Source organism: Microtus oregoni, unplaced genomic scaffold (genome assembly GCF_018167655.1).
Source record: "Microtus oregoni isolate MIOR12 unplaced genomic scaffold, Mior012 000023F_ref0000262, whole genome shotgun sequence".
NCBI lineage: Eukaryota > Metazoa > Chordata > Mammalia > Rodentia > Cricetidae > Microtus > Microtus oregoni.
This window is the reverse complement of record NW_024543082.1, coordinates 18,951,796-18,978,921: the sequence shown is the minus strand read 5'-3', so window position 1 is coordinate 18,978,921 and position 27,126 is coordinate 18,951,796. Positions and strand designations below refer to the sequence as shown.

The window sequence follows — 27,126 nt, the reverse complement described above, 5'->3', positions numbered from 1 at the left end:
AGAAGGTACTGTTCTTTATCCTGTGGCCAGCACTGAGGGGATGGAGATTTCACCTTACTGAGAAACAGTACCTAATGCTTGGGCTTCTGGAGAGACTTAGGAGGAGTGGAAGAATCTTTTGATGCGAGAGTTATGTCAGGAGGGAACTGAATGATGGACTCTGCACCTTTGCTGTCTTAGAGTAAGAAAGTCTATGGGATTAGCACCCTTCCAAGTCTGCGTTAAAGAAGCGTTGGTCATCTAGTGAGATGACCTTTATTTGATGTGACTTGTGAGGACCTGAGAACCCCAAAGAAGCAAGTGACAATGAAATGGTATAGTTGAGCTGGTTAATACAATGCTTATCAGAGTCAAGGCTCATTCACAGCGACTTCTGCTCCTTTAACGTGGTGACATCACTGACTCTTTTGTCACAGGTGACTATAACAGATAATTTTGCTGAGTAATCACCATTGAGCAAACTTGTATCCATCATAGACTCTAAGTCAGTAAACAGGAAGTAAGAGGTTTTCTGGTGCAAGGTGCATGTAGCCCAGAGACCTTGATTTTTTCCTTAAAAAATGAATAATGTATTTAATTTTAATAGACTGAACACACAGATACAAGAAATGTGAGAAAAACTGAATATTTCTGGACATCATTTAAAAGTCAAGCAATTCTCTTGTGTAACTTCATGCTGTGGCCAAGCTTAACACAGGTTTCCTTTTCCTGTTCTTTTTATGTTTGTGTCCAGTTAACACTGTTGCTACAGATGGGTGCAAAGGCTCTGCTCAGCTGCCCTGCTATTCCAACCGCAAACAAAATATTAATAATATGGGTAATAGCACCTGGAGGTCAGCCTTTCTACAGAATATTTTCAAAAGTAGAAACAAAGGAGACCAATGAAACCAACTGTACAGACAGAAAAATTACCTGGGCCTTCAAACCTGACCAGTATCCTGACCTTCTGATCGATGCAGTGGCCCTCAATCATGATGGGCTTTCTTCATTTGATATAGCAACACTTAAGGGTAATTTCCAAGAGAAACATGACCTCCAAGTGCTAGGTAAGTGACATAGTCACATATCATGCTATTACAGGTCACTAGATTTTTAGATAGAAATAAATGCCTTTGTAATTTGTGACAAGACTAAACCTTTTTTTCCCTTCCATCTCTACAGTGACCCCAGAAGTTACCCTACTTCCAGGGAAGAATAGAACAGTAGTTTGTGAGGCAATTGCAGGCAAGCCAGCTCCACAGAGTTTTTGGACTCCAGATGGGAATCATGGCACTAAGAAGGAATCACACAGTAAGTCACCTTTACTGTCAGGAGCACATGCCAGTGGGAATAGAACAATGTTTCTGTTGTATTCTACTTTGTCTCCCATTCCACTGGCAAGCAGACACTGTCCATAGAACTGAACAGAAGTGGTGAGTAAATCTTTAATTTTTATGCCTTTCTTTCTTTGTTTGTTTTCTTTTATTTATTTATTGTGTTTGTGCATGTGCCATATAAGAATGTAGAGGCCAGAGGACAACTTGTTCTTCTACTATATGGGATAGAACTCTGGTCCTCAGACGTGAAAGCAAATGTTTTTACCAGCTAAATTATCTACAAGCCCATCTACTTCTTTTTCTCTTCTTCTTCTTCTTCTTCTTCTTCTTCTTCTTCTTCTTCTTCTTCTTCTTCTTCTTCTTCTTCCTTCTTCTTTCTTCTTCTTCTTCTTCTTCTTCTTCTTCTTCTTCTTCTTTTTTTTACAAACTATGTTACTCATTATTACATGTGTATTCTTGTAATGCTTGCTGGAATCTTCCAGTGTGGTACTCACCTTCTTGTATTAGTAAAGTACTTATCTGGAAGAGTGATACTCTAACTTAGGTTCAGGATGGAAGGGCAGATTTCCTCCCCACAAGATTCTTGGAAGAATCCTTTGTTTTTCCCCCAAGTTTCTATATTCCATACCATCCATTACAACACTTTGAAAATACTGATGTTGAAATTTAAAGAGACTTAGTACATGCTAGAATCTTGTGTGTTCTACATACATTGATTTACTTAGCTATCATATTTCAAGAAGACAATTAGTTTCAGTTTACAGAAAGAAAACTAAGGCATACAGGGTGGCGGTAAGTGTCATTCCTTATTGCTCCTAAGATGCATGTATTTCCTGCTTTTTAGTATCTTCAGTGTAGAATGAGTATCAGTTATCTCATATCTCAGTAAAAATGTGCACTAAAAACATATAATCAGATGCAGAAGATGAGACAAAAAGAAATTAAGCACCAGGGAACGGTGTGATGTGCTATCACTGCTGTATTCCAGGTATCATATGGCCATGAACTCTCAAACTCACAACAACCATGATTACATGGACGAGATCTACACTAGACTGGGATCATCAGCAGACTGTAATGGAAGGGTTAGGGCATCATAAGGTCCCACTTCTCTGTAAGGATGGGTATGCAGCTAATGTCTACTAAGGGAGGGAACAATATTTTCCTTTTCAAAAGTTTATTTTTTGTACATACACATATGGTGTGTTAGTATGTGTATATGTATGTGGTGTATGGACATGTATGCAGATATACTTCTCCACGTGTACAAATGTGGAGGCTACAGGCTGTCTACAGATATATTTCAATTGTTCTTCATCCCTTTTATTTGAGGTAGGGTCTTTCAATGAAAAAAGAGTTTGGTGTTTCAACTAGATTGGCTAATCAGCAACTCTGGGATCTGCCTATCTCTGCCCTCCCTACCCCTGTTCCAGTGCCCAGCAGAGTTGATCACATTAGTAACATACAATGTGTCATCTCAACAGGAGTAATATTGTGACTTCAGTTCCTTCCTATCTGTTGGTCTATATTTACTGTCAGTGTTCTGCTGATGCTGTTAGTGGGTCCCCTTCTGGATCACAAAGAAGGACAGAAAATGCTGGGGAAATGTTCTAGACAGAGAAATGAGACATTCCAGAACAGGATGTACCTTAAGAAAAATATCAAGACATGAATAATTGGCAAGGTTTTTCAATTTCTTGCCTATATACTTAATATGTTAAAAATCTACAGTACCGCTCAAGTCACAGGGAGTTACAGCATAGGTTGAACCCAGATGTCTTATTCTAGAGTCCAGCTCTCTTAATTGAAGCACACTAATAGTCCTCAGTCACTATTCACAAGTTCCTCTACTTTTTAAAAACTTAAGCTAGAAGCAACTTTCTATCCCTGTTGATGTCATTTCTCTAGGTCACGCCCTTCTCAGGAAAGGAGAGCGTGCAAGTGTATGTGAGGGGTCGGAAGTGTATGGTAAGTCAACTGTGTAACTCTAACCCACAGGAGGAAATTGCATCATTGAGCAAAGTCTCAAAATGTGACTGCAAAGAGCGTACATAACCAGGCAGACCTCTTGTCTGGGTCATTTGTTTGGAGCAAGAGTCTGATCACTGGTAAGTAGACTGGCCTTTATGGATCCAGTTATTGAACTTTTCACTCACTGAATTATCTCTTCCAAAATCCAAATTGACTTAGATTGGATTTTCTCATTCTTCTCCCCATCTACTTCACTCCCTCTTTCATGCTTCTCTTCTCCAGATGTTGTAATGAGATTGGTCTCAGGTCAATCCTCTTCTGTATTATTAGTTAAAATAGATCCACTGAAGAACTGGACTGGAATGGATAGTGCAGTGACTGTCATTGGTTGACTGGTGCCTTTTGAGTTTTGTTTTTGTTTTTGTTTTTTGAGACAGGGTTTCTCTGTAGCTTTGGTGCCTGTCCCGGACTAGCTCTTGTAGACCAGGCTTGCCTCGAACTCCCAGAGATCCACCTGTCTCTGCCTCCTGAGTGCTGGGATTAAAGGCATGCACTACCACTGCCCAGCTCTGATGCCTTTTGATAGGAATTAAATTTACTCCTTTAAAGAATGGCAATCCCACCTTCTTTTGATTGTGCATTTATTTTGAAATACCCGGGGCACACACATTTATTTTCATTGAATGCTAAGCTCATGGATTTCTTCTCAGTTGTCTCTGGTCTCTTGTTAATTTATCATTGAGATTTAACTTTAATGAATACATTCCTAAAAAATTAGTTCCTTTATTTTGTTTCTTATTTTCCTCTTAAAACATAATAACCTTGATTATGGGACAGTCTTTACCCGACTCTGATATTTTTAATGACTGTTTTGACATTTCTCCTGTGGACTGCTGTAGTAGAACGGTAGACTTGTAGACACAATGACAGATATAGGGTGAATGGGAGTTTGTGTGAGTGCGGGATTCAGAGAGAACTTTGGGATATCTGTTAGGTATTCAAAGATTTAATCCTAATTATAGTAAGAGGAGGGCACTTTAAAGGAAGGTGCCTACATATGAAAGGATGTAGAACTATGAGATTCTTGTGGGCTGCAGAAGAAGCACAGTGGGAGTGGACTTGAGTACAGCAGACAGACTGAGGAGCTTTAATAGTGAGTGCTCCCACAGGTGCTTCATGATATAAATACATTGCTACTTTTAGCCTTAACTGAATTTTCTACTTATTGTACTTCAGCTTACAATTCTGGGTTCTTCTTTGGTGATTTGAAAGTTTCTCATTGATTTTCTTCCTTCTTTCTTATTGATTTTTCAAAAATACTTTCATTTTCATCTTGTGTGGATTTAGCATCAGCCAGGAGATTGAGGTATCTCTAAGGGGGTTTCCAGAAGATTAATTGATAAGAAAGCCCCATCCTGGCTGATTACAGGTGATCCCAGAACATTGACCGAGTAAAAGAGATAGGAAAAAGGAAGTAGTGTGCTGACATTTTTCCTTTCTCCAACGTCTGACCCACTGTGACCTGAATTGGTCCACTTGGCCACTCCTTTCTGCCCTGTTGTGTTTGATCCTCTGAAATAATGAAGCATAAATAAATCTTCCCCATAACGGTTACTTTGTGTCGCTGTGACAGAATATGGACAGAACAATTGAAGAGAACAAAGGTCTATTTTGCCTCATTGTTTAAGAGAATTTCAGTCCATCTTGGCAGAGGAAGCATGCTGTCCTTCGCAGTAGTGGGACTGTGTCATGAAGAATCTTCACGTCATGGCAGAGTGGAAAGGAGAGAAGGGACCAGAACATGGGTCCTGTTACACCCTTCAAAGCCTTACTCCTACTGAAATGATTCTACCAAGTAGGCTTTTCCTCCTGAAAGCCATTAGACCCCCAAATGTTACACCAGCTGGGGAAAGAATCATAGAAAACCTGAGCATGTTGAAGACATTTTAGATTTATGCCAAAGAACTCTCTTAAACTGTCATGTACTACTTTGTTACGGTGAATTCAAGATTCTGTTGTATAGTTATGATAATCATTCACATTTACTGTAGAGATGTTTACTAGTGGTTCTTTAGGCATTTAATTTTCTTTTTTTAAGTGTCAATTTATTTTTATGAAAATGAGGCATGCTTTTTACATGAACTTCAAGCAATACATAAAAACATAAGTGCTTCAATATATTTTTGGTCTCATAAACTGTTAGTATTAGATGAATGATTTTCCATAAATACAGGTAGGTTTAAATTTTACACGGGAGAAAAAAAGAATTAAAAATGCTTTCATTGTAGCTGGTAAAATATCTCAGTGATAAAGAACACTATCTGCATTTTCAGAGGACCTGAGTTCTATTCCCAGAACCAATGTAACAGCTCACAACTGTCTGTAACTCCCATTACAGGGGAATCCAACACCATCTTCTGCCCTACATGGGTACTGCATATGAATGTGGTACCAAAACGTACATGCAGGCAACACACACACACATATAAAATACAAAATATTTTCACCTAAAAGTTGGTTTTTAAATAATAATTATCACATTTATTGTTCCTCTATTTTATTTATTTATTTATTATTTATTTATTTAAGATTTCTGTCTCTTCTTCGCCACCGCCTCCCATTTCCCTCCCTCTCCCCAATCAAGTCCCCCTCCCTCGTCAGCCCAAAGAGCAATCAGGGTTCCCTGCCCTGTGGGAAGTCCAAGGACCTCCCACCTCCATCCAGGTCTAGTAAGGTGAGCATCCAAACTGCCTAGGCTCCCACAAAGCCAGTAAGTGCAATAGGATCAAAAACCCATTGCCATTGTTCTTGAGTTCTCAGTATTCCTCATTGTCCGCTATGTTCAGCAAGTCTGGTTTTATCCCATGCTTTTTCAGATCCAGGCCAGCTGGCCTTGGTGAGTGCCCGATAGAACATCCCCATTGTCTCAGTGTGTGGGTGCACCCCTCGCGGTCCTGAGTTCCTTGCTCGTGCTCTCTCTCCTACTGCTCCTGATGTGGACCTTGAGATTTCTGTCCGGTGCTCCAATGTGGGTCTCTGTCTCTGTCTCTTTTCATCGCCTGATGAAGGTTAATATTCAGGAGGATGCCTATATGTTTTTCTTTGGGTTCTCCTTCTTATTTAGCTTCTCTAGGAGCACTAATTATAGGCTCAATGTCCTTTATTAATGGCTAGAAGCCAATTATGAGTGAGTACATCCCTTGTTCCTCTTTTTGGGTCTGGCTTACCTCACTCAGGATAGTGTTTTCTATTTCCATCGATTTGCATGCAAAATTCAAGAAGTCCTTGTTTTTTACTGCTGAGTAGTCCTCTAATATGTATATATTCCATACTTTCTTCATCCATTCTTCCATTGAAGGGCATCTAGGTTGCTTCCAGGTTCTGGCTATTACAAACAATGCTTCTATGAACATAGTTGAGCATATACTTTTGTTGTATGATATGGCATATCTTGGGTATATTCCCAAGAGCAAGAAACTTAAGCCATTTCTGAATTTGAGACTAAAAGCATCTTAAGCCCATGCAACCCTGAGTGAAGACCAGTCTGAGTTAGAGACTTTGAATGATAAAGCATCAGGGTAGATGCATCAGTTACAACAAAATACCACACTAGTGGGATTATGGGGGCTCCTGGTTATTGCCTCTGTGAAGGCAAGAATTCAATGAAGAGACACAGATAGTTATGCAGAAGTTAATTTAGCAAACCCTTATTAAGCACTTCAAAGAGAGAAGATGAGCGTAGAAGCATCCCGAGTCCCATATTTTGAGTGTTAAGGAAGTTTTATGAATATTTATGAAGTAAGTGACATATTCACTGGGCAAGATGACAGTTGTCTCTCCTGAATCCTGATGGAGCAGAGGGATGGTACCTTTCAGATACTGTGTCCCTTGAGAAAAACCCACAGAGGGGGAAGTGTCAGAACCACAATATAAAAGACATAAGAGTGAAGCAGAAGTCTTTTGAAGATTCAGAGACTTTGCCAGCACACATGTGTGGGAAATGTCCAGGAGCCTTAGATTATGGAGCAATTGGAGGAACAGGGACCTTCACTCTGACTATAATGAGACATGGGTATCAAAATACAGGTGTAATTTTATTATTATCTCATGTCTAGCTTCTCAAGTCTGCTCAAGGTCTCATGCCTGTCCTTTGATTAAGACATTTGCTGCTCATGCTAAGAAGTTGTGTCATTTAAAAAATTGTTGCTTTATCACTAAGATTATGTGAAGGCCTAGTAATGTGAGCCTATTTCCACCTTGTCTGATGGTCAGAGAGTTTGGAGGTTGCTATATATTGTTATTTTTAACCAGGGCTACACATCCTGACTCCTATGTTTTCTGTTTTATTATTTTTATTTGCATCTTTGATTACTATTTTTCTGATCCCTATGACCCTACTCTGGCAAGAGGTATTTTTTGTGGAGGCTGGTCACCAACAATTGAGACTGAGGTTTTAATATGGGTTTTCTGTCTGTGCATACTAGAATAAGGCTTGGGATTCTGTATATGAGTTGATTCTCCTAGTTCCACAACTTACATCTGTCTTCCCATGAGTAAGGAAAGCTGATGGTGGGGGAGTCTGTGCTTGTGAGGAGGGCAAAGTATTAGAAATGCTTTGCACTTTCTACTTCATTTTACCATGAACTTAAAGCTAAAATACAACTGCTTTCTTTCCCTTTGCCTTTCTAAAGAACTTCATTTTAGCAGTAATTTTTGGCCCTACCAGAATATGTAAGATACTCAACAAATTCAATAGAACCATGTTAAATAGAAAGAGATATCTACATAAAACACTTATTTTAATGTCTGACGTACTGTCCACTAAGTTTTCTTGAAAAATTTTAACTATGTATAGGTGTGTGTTTGTGTGTGTGTGTGTGTGTGTGTGTGTGTGTTTGTGCACATGAATGCTATTGCCCTTGGAGGCCAGAAGAGGGCTTTAGATCTTCTGGGGCTGGAGTAATGGGATGTTGTGAGCTGCCTGACACGGGTGCTGAGAACTGAATTCAGGTCTTCTGCAAGAGCACTGCAATTTTCTGATTGCGGAATAATTTCTCCTGTTAATATGTATTTTTTAAAAGAAAAAGATAACTTTATCAGGCACAATGATACTAAAGGAATTCTCTAAAAATTAAAAATAATAGTGATCCATATTCAAGAAGTAAGTCAACGTACATTTGTACTACTGTGTTTTCACCTTGACACAGTGTCCATTGACCTTGTATCACTAAAGATAAGACATTATTTTATTTTAGTTTTATTTTTTGTGTATGTATATTTTGCCTGCATCTGTGTGTCTGTGCACCATGTTTGTTCAGGTACCTGCAGAAGCCACAAGAGACTGTCAGATACCATAGCATTGGAGCTGCAAATGGTTGAAAAATACCTGATGTGGTTCCTGGGAATCAAACTCAAGTCTCTTTGTGAAAGCAATACAGGCTCTTGAATATCGAACCTTCAATTTTTATCCATCTGTCTGTCTATCATCTATCTATCTATCTATCTATCTATCTATCTATCTATCATTTTAGTTTTGTAGTTTTTGTTATAGATCTTCAGGTAGATATAGCAAATCTTATTGGTGCTCACTTTGGTCCACAGTGTTTGTTTCTCCTTGTGATACTACTTATTTAAACAGTGAGATGAGACAATGGAGAGTCAATGGGGCTAGTACTCATTCTGAATGGGAGAAACAAAATAGACCAAACCCCATTAGAACCAAATTCTAACTTGTCATCAAAACCATTTAGAGGCATTAATAGGTTAAACATTATTTTTTTGTCAGAGGTTAGGAAGACATAGAACTTGCAGCATTTGAACAAATTTGCATGTGGCTCAGGTGAGAGATGAACAAAGGGCAGTGTATTCTAAACTAAGCTGAGTCTAACAACCTCAAGCCATCACGAGGTGCTAACCGATATCTGCTTTATACATATATATGTGGTCTTTTTGCTCATGAAATTAATGCCCTTACATTAAATGCTTGTATTTTGTGGTTGAAATATTTGTTATAACCTCAGCCTGAACAGGAAATCCATGTGGGAACCAAGTGTTGAATGTGCACTTTAGAGAAGCTGGTGAGGAAGGGTCAGAGGGCTGTCCAGAGCAGTGGGGGATGGTGGTGCAAGCTGTCTGTGAAGGAAGGCAGAGACCAGAGAACCTGACATATTCAAAAAGAAGGCAAAGGCATATGTGGCAAATGGTTGTCACCTTGAAAACGAACACATCTTCCATGTAGTAGGTGGTTTATCTATCTTCAATATAAACAGCACAGTTTAGCTACTGAGGAAAGCAGGGCTTTGAGGGTCTAGAGAATGCAGATCATTGTCAGGAACTGTGGTGTAGAAATGGCCCTAAACCTTTTTGGAGCAAATCTGTTGGGTCACACCAGCAAAAAAGGTAGAGTCAGGCCAGAAGCTCGATCCCTCCATCGGCAACAAATAAGTTGCCCCCAGTACACATTATCAGAACTCTGGGGCTCAGTATAAGCAATGAGAGGAGAGCTGCTGGAATTCGGGAAGGGAGGGGTTGGCATCTTAACTCACTTACCTACCACTCCCCTCCTGACGGGCTAGTGACCATTGAACTCGAAGCAGGCTCAAGAGTTCTACTTTGCAGAATTGTCTTTCATTTATATCTGTTAGAAATACAAATCTAAACCACCTTGAGGCTTCATTTCATCCATGCCCAGAATGGCTGAGATCAAATAAACAAATTACAAATGCTGACGTGAATGTGGGAAAGAGGAACCTTTCTTCAATGCTGGTGAGAGCATAAACTGGTGTGCTTACTATGGAAGCAGAGCTACCATATGACCCAGCTATACCACTTCTGGGCGTATGTCCACAGGGTACAATATCACAGCAAAAAGATACCTGCATATCCGTGTCTATTGCTGCATTATTCACAATAACAAAGAATGGAATGTTGATGTACATCAACAGATAAATGTAATACACAATGAAATTTTATACAACTACAAAGACAAATGAAATTTGCTTGAATATGGATCTGAAGAGTGGTATGTTAAATTAGGTACCTTAGACAAAAAAAACAACTAACTTTTAATGTTTATATGTTTGTATTTAAGGGGGCATGGCTGTGAGTGTGTAGAGAAAGGAGACTATGAGAAGGGAACAGGAAGTATTGAGAATGTGGAGGGGTCACATGTGACATGAGAGTGGAAAGGAGCCCACTGCGGGTGAAAGGGCAAAAGGGAGGATGAGGAAGAGGGGTGTGGGAAAGGAACCAACAAAACAAATTTTGTCTGAAAACTGCTTGGGCTCATAGCTTAGAACATAGGTGGGTGGAGTAAACAGAACAGAATGCTGGGAGGAAGAGGAAGTGAGCTCAGATTCCACAGCTCTCCTCTCGGGAGCAGATGCCTCAGAGAGACGCCATGCTCTGCTCTCCCGGGAAGACGCCATTCAGCTCTGACCCAGGATGGACGTAGAATCTTCCCGGTAAGACCGGTGCTCACAGATTATTAGAGATGGGTCGATCGGGATATCAGAATTAGCCAGTAAGGGCTAGAGCTAAAGGGCCAAGCAGTGTTTAAATGAATACAGTTTGTGTGTTGTTATTTCGGAGCATAAGCTAGTCATGTGGGCAGCCGGAGTGCTGGGGACGCAGCCCCGCCACCCTTATTACTACAGGGTGTTATGGAAACCCCATATCATGGAAGCTTCCTAAAATATATTAAGGTGATCCTAATGAAGTCTCCAAATAATGAGGGAGACGGAGTCCCAACTGGTCATCTCTTGTAACTAAATTAAGCTTCCAGTAGTGGAATTGGGTTATGTTCAATTTAATTGTTGGCCTAAAGGGCCCTTTATAAATCCCCAAACAATGTGGGATGTTGCTAAAACAATAGGCTGCTCTCCACAAACTGACAGCAAGGACCCGTTGCTGAGGAAACACTCAGGTAACTCACTGAATATGAAGAATCCAACCTAGTGCCTACATAGAACTATCACCCCTACAATCTAGTGTCTGGTATATGAAGTTAATTGCAGGTTACCAAAAGAGAAATTTAAGCACCAGTCCAGCCACCACAAAACCTTTTATCTACAATCTGTCTTGCCTGCAAAATATGCTAGGGCAATAGTGGCACAAAGCTTGTGGGAGTAACCAACCAATGTCTGATTTGACTTAATGCCCACTCCAGGAGGTGGAATTAATACCTAACATTACTTGGGTGACCAAGAACCGGAAACTAACTTGCCCAGATACATAGGATAAAACCAAATACCATTGGTGTAAAAAAGTAAAATAACAATGAAATGACTCCTAATGATATTCTGTTATACTCATAGACGAGTGCTTTGTTAAGCCATCATCAGAGAAGTGCTGTAGGAAGTCTTACAGTTAGTGGTTACCCACCCACTGGGGTGTGGCCTCCTAAACTATATATGCTGATGTAGAGCTTGAGTCCGACCTCTTCTCTGGCCACTCTTTCTGGTTGCTGGATTTGGTTTCTGTTCGCCATTCAAGCAGAGGATTCTGATTTGTGAGTTTACCCCTAAATAAATAACCATCTATTTCTCAATTTTGAGCTAGTGTGGGATTTCTTTTAAGTGTCTTTCCACAGAGAAGCTTCTTTCTGCAGCAGATGGAAAAAATGCAGAAAACCCACAGCCAGTAGACACACACATATGCGCGCGCGCACACACACACACACACACACACACACACACACAGAGAGAGAGAGAGAGAGAGAGAGAGAGAGAGGCAGAGATAGAGATAGAGATAGAGAAATAGAAAGATACAGACACACAGACCCCACCCACATACATACACATACAGAGAGACAGACGGAGAGAAATACCTTGGAACATACAGCTGTAAATGGAATGTCTCCCCCTCAGTGCTCTGGGAGCTCTGCTGAAGAGAAGATGGAAAGAGTGAGAGAGCCAAAGGGAATAGAGGAAACAAGGAGAGCAAGGCCCTCTAATCCAACTAAGCAGTCTCACATGACCTTACAGAGACTAAAGCAGCAAGCCCAAGGCTACAGGGGTCTGCACCAGGTCTTCTGTGTTTATATTATAGCTTTCAGTTTATTGTTTCACAGGACTCCTGAGCATGTGAATAAACAGGTCTCTAGTTCTTGTGCCTTCTCGTAGGACTCTTCCTTTTATTGATTTCCTTGTTTAGCCTCAGTGTCAGGGTTTTTGTTTCATCTTATTATAATTTTGTTGTGTCTTACGGTCATATCTCAGAAGCTTGTTCTTTTCTAATGAAGACAGAAAGGGAGTGGATCTGGTTGGGAGCCAAGGTGGGGAGGAACTGGGAGGAGTAGAGGGAAGAGAACCTGAAATCAGGTATACTGTATGAGAAAAGAATCTATTTTTAATTAAAGTGGGAAATACAGACAACCATGCCCAGGATCTTGTAACGTTATTCATACTAAACAACATTGTAGGCCTATCCCCACCCCTCCGCCTTTCTTTTCCCACATGAACCATTCCTACAAATTCAGCTTGTTGCCCTATTGTTGGGCACAAGGCCTTTGTGATCCTGCATAGCAAATTTCTTCTTGGAGCCGTAAGAGACTTTCAGCTCTTCAAATGTGTTTGTGCTCTGGTTTGTCATCACAGGACTCTAAATTTTCTAATACAGGAAGGATCTAGTCCTTCCCTGCTTTCTATCTTCTGCGGGCTGCTGGCGCCTTTGTTGGTTCTTAATTTGTAGAAGAAACACACCTCTGACAATGCCATGAATGTATTCTGTTTTCATGGTTATGCCCATTCTCCTTTTCAAATGGATGCCAGTTACACTGGACTAGGGACTAACCTATTGAACAACACTATATAGTTTCATTTTAACTAATTATAGAAGAAATGACTTTATTTAAAAATGAGGTAACATTCTCAGGTATTGGGACATGATTTTGAAATATAAAGGTGGGGGCAGGCAGGCAAGTTAGCCCTTGACACAAGGAAGTATTTGTTTAAAGTCACACATATCCTATGATGCATCACCTTTATTTGTAAGTATATATCCAAAAATTGGGTGTCCTAGAGACAAGGAGGTATGTGCATATCAAGAATTCTCAAAGAATCTTTATATGTTAGTCACCAAATAAAGCACCTCAAATTCACAGAGAAACTGATGAATAAATGATGATATATTCTTTGGTAAGTCCAAACCAGTGTGAAGGGATGAACTCAGTCAAGCATTTCATTTGTGTGAGCTCAGTAACTAACACAATAGGCAAATGGTGAGAGATGTCAGAACTGTGCTTGCTTCTCGAAAAGGAAAACCAAGGAAGAGCATATTAGGAACTTTGAATTGGACAAATGTTAGCACCTCAGTGTGGGAATTTTGCAAATCTTTGTCTAAGTTCATGTAGATGTATGGGTCATCAGCTGTACACACAATATTTGCTCATTTTCCAGTATATGATTTATTCTTTAAAATTGCATTACAAGGCAAATTGTCATAAAATATGTCTTAATGTTTTAATATCATGAGAAAAATGAATTAAGTTTTGGTTTCTTTCTTTATCACTCAGCAAACATTGCTGTCATTTTTTTCCTGTGCAAGCTTAATCATCCAATAGCTTGTAGAATGGAGATGAAGATAAAAATTGTCCAAATAAGGAAGGAAAGTCACTCTTAATCTGCTGAACTGAGTACAAACAACATTGATTTCAAAGGACAGATTCACTGAGTCCATCCAGAGCTCATGGTGATTTGTGTTTAACTAGAAACCACTCCAGATGAACGCTGTGGGGAGGACATCAGTCTTCGGGTTACTCATCTCTGTCACGATTTTGGTGCCTGGTAAGTGTGACATTCTGAGGATTATAGGAAATGAAACCATTCTTCAGGCTAACTTTTGATTATGATAATCCTCCTGCCTCAACCTTCTGACTCATGGGATTACAGGCATGTACCTTTGTTGCAGGCTAACAGAACCCAGAGATCAGTATCTCTGTCTCCTAAAGGCTAACTCAGTTCACACCTGTCATTTATCAGGGATGGTCAGGACCCTATTCTCAATTTGCAGGGAGACGCTCTGGCCTTGTAAATAAAACAGCCAATTGTAAAATGGCCTAAGCTGATGGAGGTTTCCCAGGCATGGGAGAAAATAGCTCCTGTGAATGATTGATCTGTGATCCACTGAGAAAGCTGCTGATAATCTGTTCTGATTCTCCTAGACTTATAACTTTATATTTTTTATTTCTACATTTTTATTTTTGGAATCTACATTTTTATTTTCTTATTTTTGGACTCTTCAGTGTCAAGAACCGGCCTTGACAAAATTACTTATTACCACCATAGGGGCATGAGAATTGAAGAAATATAAGTAAAGAATATGAATTCATAAAAATAGTATGAAAGAAAACATAGAAAGTATTTGGAGGGCATTCCAGTGACTAAATTCTGAATTTCACCTGTATATTTATTTTCCACAGCTTTTATAAACAGTATAAACTTGGGGAGAAGGTAACAAAAGACTTTATTAATATGATAAAAAGGATAACTCACACAGTCAATGGTTTTATCACTCTGAGACATCAAAACATTAGCATTCTGTCCTCTAGGTAACTAAGGTGCTCTAGTTCACATAAGCTGAAGATTGCCCCTCCCTAGGTGACCTCATAGTTACACAAGAAGGGCTAGAAGTACATTTGTATATTCTGACCACCTATCAGGATGGCATGGTCTTAATTTCAAAAGAGTTAAGAGGTGTGATTATGTCTGTCAGTTTCCAAACTCTGACCAGAAGAAAAGGTGGAAATGGGCCTGCATTTTTTGGCCTCCACATTATGGTTGAACATTTTTTGTGTATATGCCCAAGAAGGGTATTGCTGGGTCTTGTGGTAAGTAGGTTGATTCCCAATTTTCTGAGAAACTGCCATACTGATTTCCAGAGTGGTTGTACAAGTTTCTGTTCCCATCAGCAAAGGAGGAGTGTTCCCCTTACTCTGCATCCTGTCCAGCAAAAGCTATTATTGGTGTTTTTGATCTTAGTCATTCTGACAGGTAAAAGATGGTATCTCAAAGTCATTTTGATTTGTATTTCCCTGATGGCTAAGGATGTTGAAGAATTCCTTAAGTGTCTTTCAGCCATTTGTAATTCATCTGTTGAGAATTCCATGCTTAGGCCGGTACCTCATTTTAATTGAATTATTTGATATTTTGATTTCTAATTTCTTGAGTTCTTTGTATATTTTGGAGGTCAGTCCTCTGTCTTATGTGGGGTTGGTGAAGATCTTCTTCTTGAATTCAGTAGGATGCCTTTTTTTGTTGTTGTTGTTGGGTCCAGGGGGCTCTCGGAAAGATGGGGACAGACCACCAAAGCCTAATAACCCAGAAACAAACTTTATTCCAAGAAAACCAGAAGCAAACTAAAAAAAAAAAAAAAAAACCTCTGTGAGGCACAGAAGTTATCAGCTAGCTGAGACCACAGCCAGAGATGGTGTTTGTTAGGCTGTGGCCAAAGGCCGGTTTCTGAATTACTTTTTCATAGTATGGGCACCAAGCATGAGGTCTGAACAAAGGAATTTTTATGATCTTGCTCCGACCAGTGGGCCAGTCAACAGAGACCCTAAGAGGGGGAGTGGGTTCTAATGTCAATAGGTAACTAGGCAGCCATCATGAAATATGTTTCAGAGGGGATTACAGAGAATGTCACTAATTGCAAGAAAACAGATGTCTTTAACAATTAGTTAGAAAAAGGGACTACTAGTAATATCAGAGGGTTAATAAATTAGAATAATTGGTTCTTAGAAAAATAGGCTGGGAACTTAAAAAATAGTAGAAAGCTTTTCACACTACCTCAAGGTAAAACTCCATCAGCTTAAATCATTTCATTTTACAACTGGCTGTTCTATTTACAAGAATTTTTTAGATTTAACATTTTCTTTGACCAATGGAACTATTTCTCCTATTCTGTCTTCAGTGCCTGAGATCCTCTCTTCAATCTCTTACATTCTGTTGGTGAAACTTGCCTCTGTACTTTCTTTTTGAATTTCTAAACTTTAAATTTGCTGAATTCCCTCAGTTTGGGTCTCTTTATTGCTTTAATTTCTATTTTCAGTACTTAAACAATTTTATTCATATCTATCAACTGTTTATTTTCTCTTGTCTTTCTTTAACACATTTATTCATTTACTCTGACTGCTTGTGTGTTTGTGTTTTAACTTTCTTCAAGGGGTTTGTTAATTTCCTTCCATTGCTTGTCTTTTCCTGGATTTCGTTAAGTAATTTATTCATTTACTCCTCTATCTTCTTCATATAGTTAGTTAGTTTTGAGATATTTTTCTTGTGCTTCACATATATTCAAATATTCAGGGCCCTCTATGGTAGGATAGCGAATCTCTAGTGTTGACATATTGTCCTGGCTGTTACTGATTGTGATCTTAGTTTGGCATCCAGGCAGCTTTGTTTGGGGTGATTATAGATCTAGGTGCTTATTTATGGATTTGTCTTTGTTGGATCAGATTTTGCTCTTTGGTCTCTGTTGCCACTCCATCCCCTTTACTTCCTATGTCTCTCTATCTTTCATGGATGACCTTTGATGATCCATGATTACTTTCTGTCAACTAGTTGCTAACTCAGTCTCCTGACTCATGGTTAATTTTACTTAATCAATGCAAGTTCAAACTTGTGGTTCACAGTGTAATCAAATAGTCCCCATCACTTCCTCCTTTTTGTCTAAATAAAAACAAAGGTTTTTTTAACTCTAATACACTAAGACCATATACAATAGGAGCAATTATGAAATGAGGACTATGTTCAAAATTCTCAGTCCACTGTATTTGGCAAATTCAGAAAAGCTACTCTATTATCTATCTTATTGTGGGGAGTTCGAAGTTTGTTCCTAAATCACTTTCTATCTTAACTTGCATTACCGACCCAAAATAATCTTCTTAGACCTCAAAACATTTTCTAACATAAATATTTTAAGCTTTTATGTTTCTCAACCTTATATAACTTTTACCTCTTTTGTGAGTTTCTTTTCTAAATCTGGTAACAGGGAAAACTGTAATTCTAACTATCTCATCCTCAACTTCATCAGAGACCTGAGAAGTGTTTAATATTGTCTGAATAAATAGGAAGTGCAGTGCAAATAACTTCCAAAACTATAAAAATGACAGAAGTAGTTGCCTGCCTGGACAGTCACCCAAGGTTTCTCTCCAACTTTGGGGCATCTATCTTTGGAGTACAGGTCTATAATATCTGACAAACTTTTCTGTGAAGCAGGAATTTTGAAGGACTGTGTTACCTTTATTGGCAAAGTTTAGCAGTCACCTTTTATGTCCTGCTCATCCAATTTAGACAGCGTACTCTCAGCAGTCAAGGCAAGGGCAGTTTCTTGGCCAATGGTCAACCTTGTCTCAACAATAGCAACCTTAATGTGGAGGTTCTTTGAAGTCCATCATTCTTTTATGAAGTATATTGGTCCTCTAGGATCAGACATGTCTTATTGTCACAAAAATCCTTAGGTTATTGAAACATCTTAAATGCCATATTTTTTAGGTCTCTGAAATGTTTAAAATATATCTCCATTTAATCTTGAAAACATACTTAATATAACTACATGTTTGATTATTATAGATGACTAACTACTGCCATATATTTCTTAATTATACATTAAATTTTTAAATGATATGCATAATACTATACCTTAAACAAGAGTAGAAACATATGTACAGTATAAGAAAATAACCTTAAATTTGTATCAATACAAAAAGTATCTTATACAAGAATGGAAACATATATAGAAAGTGTGTTCTAACAGAAATAACCTTAAATTTGTGACAATATACAAAAATTTATACAAATGTAAAATATTTCATATTAATAGATGCTTTTTAAAGTGGATTCTATAATCTATCATTTAGTTCTATTCTTTCCATATCCTTTATCATATCCTTTCCACTCTTTTAATTTTGAAAGAGATCCTTAAATCCAATCTCCCTTGCTTTCTTTGCTCACTTACCATTACCTATAAAAATTTGCAACCAATCCCCCTAAATGATGACAGACATTCAAAATTCACTGAGTGACTACCCCACCTCTTGGGAATGTGGATGTCATACTCTAACATTTCTTCTTGTTGTCTCTGGACAATGGAATCTTTAGGAGGCCCAGAGAATATCAGAATAATGGTTAAGTCCTAGGAGAGCTAGTTGCATTTTTTTCTTTTTCTTTTTCTCTTTTTTTTTTTTTTAGTTTCTGGATTATGAGAAAGTGTAGGACTTACTTGAAATCTCAGCTGGGTAATCTGTCAGCCTGGACAATCTCAACTAACCGCCTTGAAATTGGCCTGAGCAATTTGTATTTCAAATTCAATTTTTGTGTGATATTTGTTAGCTTAATGGTGTTACCATAATCCAGGTGGAATTATCATTGTGGGGTCTCATCATCTTTTGGGAGATTTCAAGTGTCATTATTAGGATTGGTCATAGTTCACTGCAGAAAACTTAAACATTTGAAAAGTCCTATGCAGCAGATCTCAGAGAGCTTAAAGAGCCGCAATCTATTAAGTATTCCAGGGTACACAAACTTAATTCATAGTTACCTGATTCGGACTCAGCCTGAAATCATGTACATGAAGCTAGATGAAGCCTATTTCTAGAATTAGTTAGTATTCTATATGACCATTAATATCATGACATAAGTTTTAAACATATATTTTAACTTATTACTTTATATATTATTAACATATAATATATATTATTAAATAAATAGCAGAATTATTATTTTCTTATTTGACCAAATGAAGGCATTTATTAGTCTTAGAAGTTATTTTTGATTGAATGACCAAGCTGTTCTATAAATCAGAGGTGTCGCCAGGTAGTGGTGGTGCATGCCTTTCATCCCAAGACTCAGCAGACAGAAGCATACAGATCTCTATGTAGCTTGGGCTACAGAGTGACCAGGATAAGTTCCAAAGTACATAGGAAAACACTGTCTCAAAAAACAAAAACAAAAAGTAATTAATTAAGAGGTGTCTCCTGTTGGAATAAAATCTATATCAATCTCGATGGTATCCATATCATTTCTTCTCCTGTAGAAACAAAAGCAATCATAAGACATCCTGATTTCCATCTTGAGGTCAACATACATACAAGCTGATTTAATTCAGCAGCTATTTTTTTTATTAACCAATATCTTTCCATAGCTGTTGCTCCTTGTTCAATAGCATTTAAAAATTTTAAAAGCCAATAAAGTAGTGTTTAATCTAGCTCTAGGGGTCTTTACTACCCCTTTCTGTTTGTTAAGCATATCTTCTTATGTGGGATTAGATCTTTCTATAGCTGCTTATCTTGTAGAATTGTGTGGTATACCTGTAATATGCTTGATGCTGTAATATGTAAAAAATTATATCATTTTACTATTGACATTTGCTGGAGTTTTGTCAGTCTTAATTAGTACATGTATTCCCATAATTGTCATGACTTCTAATAAGTGTGTAATTTCAGAATCAGTCTTTTAAGAACTTAAATTAGTTGGTAATTGAAATACTATAAGTGTATGTTATGGTGCACATATTTTAATTTCCCAAATTCTGAATAGTAAAACAGATCCGTTTGCCAAATATCATTTATTTGAGTACACTTTGGGTTATTTTCAGCAGGTAGGTAATAAAGTTTGATTGTACAAAGAACAAGTAGGACACATCCTTATAATTTCTTTGGATTATTTCCAAATGATAGAAAGATCTTTCTTTAAACTTCTGTTGTTCACATGCAATTTCTTATGAAATTCTTAGACTTCTAGCATATTTCCTACCTATAGCTGATCAATTTTATTATTATATTGTGTTAGAGGACCTGGTAGACCTGTATGGGATCTGATATGCATTATATACAAAGGATTATTTCCATTTCGGATTACTTGTTGTAATTGAATAAATAACAAAGTTAATTCTGGAACTGAGACGTGAACACATGAGCAATTAAAACCATATTAGAGAAACCAAACCCAAGAATTTATTGAACATGTTAAACCAAGGAAAAAGTATGAACTTTACAGAGATGCAAACCTAGCACTGTGATGGTGTGGCCCCACACTAATCTGTTATCTGACACCTGGGGTATGTATGCATCAAGGACTAAGAGGACTCCTCACTATTCTTGGAACGTTGGCTCTGCTTATTCCCCTACCATTGACACAGCCTGCTTGATTGCCTATCTATTTACTCATCTGAAACTGAACTTGTACCTGGACCTGGCATTTCCTGCTCTTGATCCACATTTTGTCTTTCCCCTTGCAGTTAAGCTGATTTTCTTGCCAATCATAACTCTAACAGCGCCAGCAGCTTTATCCTGAACCAGGTCTGGTTCCTTGTCTTAGCAATACAGTCTCCACTGCTTACTTCTTGAACCCTATTTTGGCCTCTTTAACTTGTATTCATTTTGTAAACCATAATATATATATATATATACTTAGTAACAACTTAATAAAAGCAGAATATATGATAATAATAATAATATACTTATTTACTGTGTGTTGTATGATACTGGGAATAAAGGTTGAGAGAAAAGAACTGGTATTTTACTTGACTGGGTTTCCAAAAAAAGCAAGATGATATGACAAATTGTTGGCATTCAAAGTGATAAACCTTATAAATTTATTGTTCTTCAATAAATTCTGAATGTATTAACAAAGTTTTTTTTTTTTTAAATCCGAATCATCAGGAATTAGCTCAGCCGTTTTAATTTGCAAAACAACTCTTTTGGTATATTGAGAATCAGTAACTAAGTTAGGTTCTGGAAAATCTAATAATACCATGAATAACATATAATTCTGATTTCTGAACTAAAACATAAAGGTTTTGAGCTACTTAACTTAATTTTCCTGACTTAAATCCCATCTTTCCTGATTTATTTGTATCAACAGTATTTAGAGGTTCCAAAAATTATTGTTATCTTTATTATAAGAGGCAGTATCCAATTAGTGCTTCTTATAAGCTGAAGTCATTTGTTTTGAGGATATTTGTTGCTAATCTCTCCCAAGAAATTATTGCAAGCTCTTTCCAATGTTCATTTTCTTCCTACAATGAGGCAACTGAACAATGGTAAAAGGTACCCCAATTTCTTCTGGGTCTGTCTATTCTTGCTAATTGACAGTCTCAATTTTCCTTTCGGAATTAATCCAGAAAACTTTTCTTCATAGGTTTTTAATTTTTACCCTATTTTTGTGGCAAATATATCAATTCTAAAATATTATCTTCTCTCTGCATAAGAATTCCAGTAGGAGAATAAGTAGAAAGTAAAATAACCAGAAAACAATCCAGCTCTGGATCTAACTGTTGCAAATATGTACCCTGTATTTTTATCTTTTATTCAGAGCCAATTCTCTTTCAGCCTCAACTGATAGTTTTATTGGACTGTTTAAGACCTTATTACCTCATAAAATTTGAAAAAAATTCTTAGCTCTTGAATTCTTAATCTAATTGTGGGGCACAGCCAGTTAATATCTCCCAGCAATTTTTGAAAATAATTTCAAAATTTCAAAAAAAAATGGAGTTTGCAATTGATCTCTCCTGATTTGTATTTTTTGTGGTTGAATTTTCTGTAAACTTATCTTATATACTAAATGATTAATGGATTCTTTTCTTTGAATTTTTTCAGGAGCATTTTGTAATCCCCAACAAGGCAAAATTTTCTTCATCAAACGTTTTTATCCAAAGTATCTGTGTCTGTATCAGCCAATAAGATTTATTCATGGAAAGGCAAATTATAGATTGAAGAAACTGTTTACAAATTAGTTCTAATGGCTGTTGTTCAAAATATTATATATATATATATGTATGTATTTGGTTGCTCAAGGTGTACAGTTTATTCAATAGCAGGTAAGACATAGAATATTATTAAAATACTAAGTTTAAAGTCTCATGAGTTTAGTCAGTGTAACACATTGCAGTTAAACTACAAGGGATTTTCTACCAAACTGAAAATCAACAGTAAAGAACAACACAACAAAAACAACAACAAAAGATGACATCTACTTAATACATTAAGGCAAATATTTGTTATAACTAGGTACAAATGGTAGTCTAACATATAAAGAAATATTAAATATAATGAATTAAAATTTGCAGGAGCAATGGTGGTCCTGCTTTAATGCCAGCACTTGGGAGATAGAGACAGGCCAGCCTGGGCTACAGAGGACAGCCAAGGTTACACAGAGAAACCATGTCCCAAAATACAAAACCAAACCAAATAACCAATAACAAATTATAGTTTAATTGATTAAATATCAAATACTTGAGTGAAAACATTATCTTTTGTTTTCTACTTGTGCCCTCATAAGCTAAGTAAAATTAGTGTGACTATTCTCAAACATTTGGCTGCTTACAGCTGCATTCTTCAAACACACTTCCCCTTGTGACCCAGCAAACACAACTCCAAGGAGGAATGTTAAGAGTAAAACCAAATTGTAAATTTTGGTAAGAAACATATGTATATATTTAAATATATATATTTAAAGAGATAACAATAAGATATTAAATTATAAAGTTTTTTTAAAATCTACGTTAGTAAATATATAATAGAAAGCTCTTTGAAAAACGATTTCTAAAGTTCAACTTTAGATGAACATTTAGTGATGCAAAATGTGCTTACAATATATGGAAAGGTGAAAATAAAGCCAACTAATTGGTAACAAATGGCAAAAACCAAAAAACGAGAAAGCACATATATCCCATGTATGCACATAAGTAAACTAGAATAGGCTGGTAAAGTAGAGAGGAGAGAGATTGAAACTTAAGGGGACAGGCAACAACTATTCCTAATAGATTTACCAGTATCTCTTTTGATGAATGTTACCTTTATTATTTAAAAATTCATATTGTATAGAACATGTATTTTTTTATATTTTTTATTGAAAAAATTTCTGCCTCCTCCCCTCCTCCCATTTTCCTCCCCTTTCCCCCACTCCTCTCCCCTTCCCGCTCCCTTCTCCCCCTCCCTCTCTAGTCCAAAGAGCAGTCAGGGTTCCCTGCCCTGTGGGAAGTCCAAGGTCCTCCCCCTCCATCCAGGTCTAGGAAGGTGAGCATCCAAACAGGCTAGGCTCCCACAAAGCCAGTACATGCAGTAGGATCAAAACCCAGTGCCATTGTCCTTGGCTTCTCAGTCAGTCCTCTTTATCCGACATGTTCAGAGAGTTCGATTTTATCCCATGCATTTTCATTCCCAGTCCAGCTGGCCTTGGTGAGCTCCCAATGGATCAGCCCCACTGTCTCAGTAAGTGGGTGCACCCCTCATGGTCCTGACTTCCTTGCTCATCTTCTCCCTCCTTCCGCTCCTCATTTGGACCTTGGGAGCTCAGTCAGGTGCTCCAATGTGGGTCTCTGTCTCTATTTCCATCCATTGCCAGATGAAGTTTCTATGGTGATATGCAAGATATTCATCAGTATGGTTATAGGATAGGGCCATTTCAGGTTCCCCCTCCTCATCTGCCCAAGGAACTAGCTGGGGACATCTCCCTGGACACCTGTGAGCCCCTGTAGAGTCAAGTCTCTTGCCAACCCTAAGATGGCTCCCTTAATTAAGATATATACTTCCCTGCTCCCATATCCACCCTTCCCTTATCCCAACCATCCCATTCCCCCAAGCTTTCCCCATCCTTCCCTTCTCACTTTTTTCCTCCATTTCTCCTTTTCCCCATCCCACCCCACCCCCAAGTTCCCAATTTTTGCCCGGCAATCTTGTTTACTTCCAGTATCCAAGAGGATATCCTTGGGTTCACCTTCTTTTTTAGCTTCTCTAGGATCACAAATTATAGGCTCAATGTCCTTTATTTATGGCTAGAAACAAATTATGAGTGAGTACATCCCATAAGTGAGGCTCTTTAACATTCCCTGTGGAAGAATCTTTCAATGGTATATTTTAACAGATTTGTGAAGGCAATTTTATCTTTATTCTTTTCTTGTAAAGGTATAGTGAAAAAGTAGCTCTTTTAATCAATCAGCATAATAGACCACCCTTAGTTAATAATGAGGGCAAGGGAATTCCAGGTTGTAAAGAGCCCACTGGCTGAATCACCTTATTTATGGCTCTTAAATCTGTTAACGTTTTACATTTTTCAGATTTCTTTTTAATTAAAAATATAGGAGAATTCCAATGACTAGTCAATTCTTCAGTAAGCTGAGCAATTAACTATTCCTGTACACCAACTGTTCTAATGTCTGTAATTTTTCTGATGTCAAAGGCTATTGTTCCACCCACACAGGTTTGTCATTTAACCATTTTAAAGGTTGGGCTGTTGGTAGGAAAGATCAGCAGTTGGTATGCCCTGTTTACGTACAACCTGCACAATCAGTGGCTCTTTTTGATAATACCTTCTAATATTTCTCAGAAGCTTTTGTTTCTGAGATTGGAGAGGAATGTTAACATGTGTTTTTCATTGTTGCTACAAATTACGCCACCTTAAATTCATTGCTATGGTAACCACATATGGTTTTAATTTTCCTATCTGTCCTTCTAGCCCTATACACTAAACCCATCTTGTGCTTTGTTTTGCATGAGGTAAAGTTCCAGTTCCTAGAAGTTGAACATTTACCTGAAGAGGCCAATTTGGATGCCAAGATTTTGGTGGAATCATTGTTATATCTGCACCATGTCTCCCAAACCATCCATTTCAATGCTATTTAATTTGTATTTTTAGCTTTAGTCTTTGTTCATTAGAGAAGTTTGCCAAAATACTTGCTTTTTGGTCTTCCTGAAACTGTTCTGCCATCCAGAGCAGTATAGGTTTTAGCAATAGGTATTAAGTCTTTTAATTGCTCTGTGAAGTGATTTCTCCAATTCTGACTGGGAATGATTGAACCAAATTTGACATTGTGCCTACAAGAGGTTTCCCTAAGGCATTTTTGATGGCAAAGGGTTTCTTTACCTGACCTTTGTGGAGCTGGCCTGTGGAGTAGTTCAATTCTAGCCTTTGTTATGCATTATGCATACTCCAGAAGGCTGAGGCCTTCTGTTTGGATTATCTCTTGAAATAACCTTATTTCTAGGAACACCTTGCTTACAATCCCTACTTTACCACAATTAAATTATATGAGCTTATAATTTTTCTTAAAATTGTTAGAAATCACCTCTCCTATCTAAATATCATCATAACATGATATCCAATATCAGCTGGATTTTGGATTCATTCATCTAGGGGAGCTGATCTTGCCTTTAAAAGCTTAATCACCCTTTTGCATTATGAATTAACACAAAAGCCAAATATTCAATTAATATTTGTTTAACATCTGGATCTGATATCATTCTATTTGCAGCTGATGTCAGTCTTTTAAAAAAAGACACAATGAAGGCTTTTTTTGGGTCTCATATAATTTTAGTAAATGAATCAACCCTTTTTCCAAATTCTTCAACCCTGTCTCAAGCATTCAAAGCTGCTATATAGCATGGAACCAAGATGTTACCATCTAATATAGACTGTCTTTGCAAATTAGCATACTGACTCTCACTGAGAATCTTATCTTGGGAAATCTCATTTCCTCTATCCCTCCCTCATTGTTCTGTGACCTTAGCTTATTCTCTCCACCATGTTCTGCATTGTAATTTAGGACTAGCTTGCAATACTTTTTAATTAAAATTTCTAGTCTTATGGAATAATTCTGTTTCTAGTTTTGTATGAATTTAACATCTGTTTTGCAAAAAGTAAATGCATACCATATGAAATGACAGCTTCCATAAATCTCTTCCTTAAATCTAACATTTCTACAAAATTCCAATGTTGGGGTACCTATCATCTGGTGACTATTCTTGTATGGTAACAGGTTAAATTAAAGTCTAATAACTTTAGGCCACTCCTTTTCAGTTTCATAGTGCAATGGAGAAGTAGATTCTTCTCTAAATTCCTCTGTCTGTGTGTTTTCTTTTTTCAATAGTAGAGTTTTAAAAACTTTTATCTTTTCAATAGTAAGTCATTCTAAGACTCATATCCTATCAGCTAATTTTTTCGTATTCATTGGTACATCTGTCTAAAGCTTGCATCTTATCAATAATAAGGTTTTCTAAGGCTTATATCTTATCAATCAAATCATCAAACAACTACTTTTTTAAGGATAAAATACTAATTACTAAATTGATAGTAACTGCAATCAATATTAGGCCCATTCCTGCTAAAAAGTTTATCTCTTCATTTATATTTTCCATTTTCAAACCATTCATGATAAGACTATACAGGGTCCTAGTGCCCTTCATTGTGATATTCTCCATTTTGAACATTGGAAATACTTTTCTTTTTAATATTAGTTAACTCTGCTTTAAAGGACTTCCCAGGTATCTCACCAAAGCTGCTGACTTCTCACTGTTTGTGTGTGATGTTGACCTGTGAACTCAAGTCCCTCTCACAATTCCCAAGCAGGAGCCTCCTTTCCCAGAGTCCTGGCAATGGCGAGTGCTCATTCAGAGAGGCCCAGACAGCAACTGCAGCAGATCCAGCTGGCATGACTTCTCTGTCCACGTGATCTTGCCACACATTAAATGTAGTTTAAATTTCGGCCCTGTGTCTGCACCTTAATCAACTGCTATTTCAGCCAACAATTGTTACTTAGCAGTTACCAGCCTGCATCTCCATCAGCAGCCACTAGGGTGGCAGTCTGGCAAAAATTCTGTTCCTGTGGGCACTTGTCTCTCACTGCCACTAAAGGTAGCTTTAACTAAATCTCTACCATTCTATTTATAAATAAGACTCAAGATTTAAAGGCTGTTTTGAAAACCTGCTAGCTCAGAGTCACAACTAAACGACTTCTCCTTGCTGGTGTCTCCAAAAACCCGAGTTTTTCTGAAACAAAACAAAACAAAACAAAAAGCTGTGCCACTCCAGATCCCTCCCTACTACTTTCCTGTGTCTCTTTATCTCTC

The 27,126-nt window shown here is 37.6% G+C and overlaps 1 pseudogene; it reads left to right on the top strand.

The window, feature by feature from the left end:
- Positions 1 to 751: 751 nt before the first annotated feature.
- Positions 752 to 1,664, top strand: LOC121461616 (annotated as a pseudogene).
- The last annotated feature ends 25,462 nt before the right edge of the window (positions 1,665 to 27,126 follow it).